The following is a 3,761-nucleotide window of genomic DNA, read 5'->3' as shown; positions in this document are numbered from 1 at the left end:
AGACATCTCCAAAAAGAATACACCAAACACTACTTTCAAACTGCATTGCACCTGCCAACCCCTGCTGCCTTTCCTGCCCACCTCCCCCAACATTTCCAAAGATTACAGAAATGGACAGGGAAACACAGTCCAGGAGGTGACATTACCGTAGCTTAGAAGAACACAAGGAGGGGCCCCTGAGTGGCTCCAGTTGGTTAAGTGTTTGCCTTTGGCTCAGGTCATGATCTCAGGGTCCTGGGATCCAGCCCTGCATCGGGTCCCCTGCTCAGCAAGAGTCTGTTTCTCTCCTTCTCCTTCTGCCCCAGCCCACCTCACATTCTCTTCCTCCGTCCCTCTCTCTTTCTTTCTCTCTCTCAAATCAAGGAAGAAAAAAAAAGAATTCAAGAAGAGAAATGACTGCCACTATCTCATCTGTTTGCTCTTCTCTAGTCCCCCTACTTTTATGAAAAACCTGCTGTGTGGTTCACCAAACTACCTGTTGTGCCTCAAGAAGAGAATGGATATGCACCTATGTGTTGGAGACTCCATCTCTCCTTCCCAGCTTTGGCTTGGGGGTGGTTGCACACTGAAGCATTGAAGGAAGAATCAGAATCAGTCAGGCCCATAGGATTATTGAATAAAAGTGAATTATGCAAAAGAAATGGAGGTGGAATAATTTCCTGTTGTAAGCAGGGGATGTGGTGCATCTCACCCGACAAAACAGATTTTTCAAATGACTACCCACAGCCCCAGGGACACTAAAGAGAGCTAGGGGAAGAAAATGGAAATCTGTCTGACATTCAGTTGCACTTTTGCCTTATCTAATTTTGCTAATTCTTCTATCTCAAGTTACTTTCTTTTCCCTGAAATTATAACTCTAAATGGGAGAATACATTGTATTTATTATATTTATATCCTGGACATGCAGCTCAGTTGTACACGGCATGCCTCAATTCAGGGAACCACATTCCATCATAATGGGGCACTGTGAAGTGTCTTCCACAGACAAATGATATTAGCGAACACTATGTGACAATTGATAGAGGTATTATGATGCGGTGCATAAGAAATTCAGATACATTTTAAAGTTGGTAGCTGTAGAAGCTAAATGCTTATGATGATAAAGCTATTTGCAAATGTCACGGAGTAGTAAAAAACATAAGAAGAGTACTAGATTTTCATTGAGTAATTATTAAACATTTAAGATCAGATATCCTAGTCAATTAAATCTTTTTTTGAAGTTCAAGGCCATAAGCCATTACCATTTGACAATAGTGGCTACCTTATCATTCAGTACTGTATTTTACTCATTTGAGAGTCAGCATTTATTATTTATTTATTTATTGTACTACCGAACGCTTCATGAATTTATGTACCATCCTGGCACAGGGGCCAATCTTCTCTGTATCTTTCCAATTTTAGTATATGTGTTTCGGAAGTGAGCACAAGAGTCAGCTTTAAAAAAAAAGTATTTATTTTTCATGACAGACACAGAGAGAGAGAGAGAGAGAGGCAGAGACACAGGGAGAGGGAGAAGCAGGCTCCTCGCTGGGATCCCACTGTGGGTCTCAATCCCCGGACCAGGATCATGCCCTGAGTGGAAGGCAGATGCTCAACTGCTGAGCCACCCAGGTGTCCCTATTAGGTGTATTTTCAAAATTGTCTTTAGCAATATAATCTTTTTCATTTTAAGGGTTTCTTTATTTTTAAATTATTGTTTTTATTTATTTTTTTATTTTTTTATTTTTTTATTTATTTATTTATGATAGTCACAGAGAGAGAGAGAGAGGCAGAGACACAGGCAGAGGGAGAAGCAGGCTCCATGCACCAGGAGCCCGATGTGGGACTCGATCCCAGGTCTCCGGGATCGCGCCCTGGGCAAAAGGCAGGCGCCAAACCGCTGCGCCACCCAGGGATCCCAATTATTGTTTTTAAAAGAAGAAATTATATCAGAAACTAGAATGGTAAATAAGTTACATAAAAATTAAATCTTCCTGAATATAGTAAAATACTTAGTGTATATTTCCTTTTTTTTTTTTCTTAACCCAAGAGAAATGATGGTGAAAATGTAAATGCCTAATGTTCTATCAATTCAAGAGGTTAGAAATTTGGCAGTTAGGTATTTTTCTCTGTTATTGTTTCCATAATTTCTTTCTAAGCCATTCTCATTCTGAAATTCACCTTTCTACTTCTCTTCACCTCACCATGCACTCAGATCTTTCCATTGTTCAGACTGGTCCTGTCACTCCCTGTTCACCATCTTCCATCTGCTTCATCTCCTTTGTCTCTTGTTTTTCTTTTTCTTTTTCATTGGCTTATTGCATGCTTCCTAGCCCAGCATCTGGCACATATTAGGCAGTTGGTACGTGTTGGTCCCTCTTTACTTCCATCCTCCATTCTGAGCTTAGAATAATAGAATGTTAATTTTATCGCACATAGTTATTTTCTTAACAATTCATTCTCCTGACTCATGAAGGAAAAAAAAGGAACTTAATAATTGCTCAAACTATCAGAATGACACATCCATACTTCCCTACCTACCTAGGCCCTCCCATCCAGTGCCTCCTGTATACCTGTCTTTACCTCAGACTAACAGATGAGGGAAGAGGGATGGAGGCACTTGCCTAGGCAGAGAGATCAAGTGTGGGAGGGCAGCCACCAGTCTTCCCTCCTAAACCTGACAACCTCATGCTTCCCCTTCAAAATCTGCTCAGAAAAAGTGTGATGGGAAACCAGATCCCACAAATATAGCTCTTGTCCCCAATTTTAAACTCTGATTTTCCAACCAAAAAAATAGTTCACATGTACTTGATATCATCTCCTTCCAATGGTCCTCAGATTAACTTAGATCAGGTTATGTTCCGAAATCAATAAGGAATGTTTGGTTATCAATGCCAAATTCAAATCCAAAAGATTGCTTTTGTCATTCTCCTAAAACAGGAATATTGAACATAGGAAGATTTTTATCAGAGATGCAATAAAATCCTTTATACCCATGGTTCTCAATCAGAGGTTCCTCTCCTCCCTTGGGGACATTTGGCAATATCTGGAGACAATTTTTTAATTTTTTATTGTTACAGTTGGAGGACTGTACAGTTGGGTAAGGAACTGCTGTTGGGATCTAGTAGGTAGAGGCCAAGGATGCTGCTGAACATCCTACAATCCACAGGATGACCTCTCACAACAAAGTCTCATCCAGCCTAACTGTCAGTAGTCCTGAGGTTGAAAAATGCTGTCCTAGAAGTATAACCAGATATATAGCTGTGATAGTTTGATATAGCAATAACAAAGTATCAGCCTTGGATTAGAAGATTATAGTTATACTCGAAACTTCTCTTTTTTACTTCTAGATGATAGTTTTATATCAGATTTCCACACTGGGTTAAAACTAAAACTAAAGGCTTCTTATTTTCCATCTTGTTACTTATTTTCCTTCCCTGGCTCCCAAATGCAACTGTCCCCAAAGTTTAGTTCTTTTTTTTTTTTAAGATTTTATTTATTTATTCATAGACACACAGAGAGAGAGGCAGAGACACAGGCAGAGGGAGAAGCAGTCTCCATGCAGGGAGCTCGACGTGGGACTCGATCCCGGGTCTCCAGGATCACACCCCAGGCTGCAGGCGGCACCAAACTGCTGCGCCACCAGGGCTGCCCCAAAGTTTAATTCTTGTTCCTCTTTTTTTATAGTTATTTCCTCCTTGAAGTGCATAAGATCATCTATGCAAAGTCTTACATCAATTACTTTCATGCAATCCAGCATCTCTGCACCCTTATTCAGTATA

At 40.3% G+C, this 3,761-nt stretch overlaps 1 non-coding gene across 1 annotated transcript; it reads right to left on the bottom strand.

Moving 5' to 3' along the window:
• Nucleotides 1-1,323: 1,323 nt before the first annotated feature.
• On the bottom strand, nucleotides 1,324-1,425 carry LOC112654915 (U6 spliceosomal RNA). Its single transcript, XR_003133466.1, has one exon. It is a non-coding gene; the product is annotated as a U6 spliceosomal RNA (small nuclear RNA).
• Between the last annotated feature and the right edge of the window lie 2,336 nt (nucleotides 1,426-3,761).

Source organism: Canis lupus, chromosome 15 (genome assembly GCF_003254725.2).
Source record: "Canis lupus dingo isolate Sandy chromosome 15, ASM325472v2, whole genome shotgun sequence".
Taxonomy (NCBI): domain Eukaryota; kingdom Metazoa; phylum Chordata; class Mammalia; order Carnivora; family Canidae; genus Canis; species Canis lupus.
Note: the sequence above shows the minus strand (reverse complement) of the source record. Positions and strands in the feature narration are given on the sequence as shown.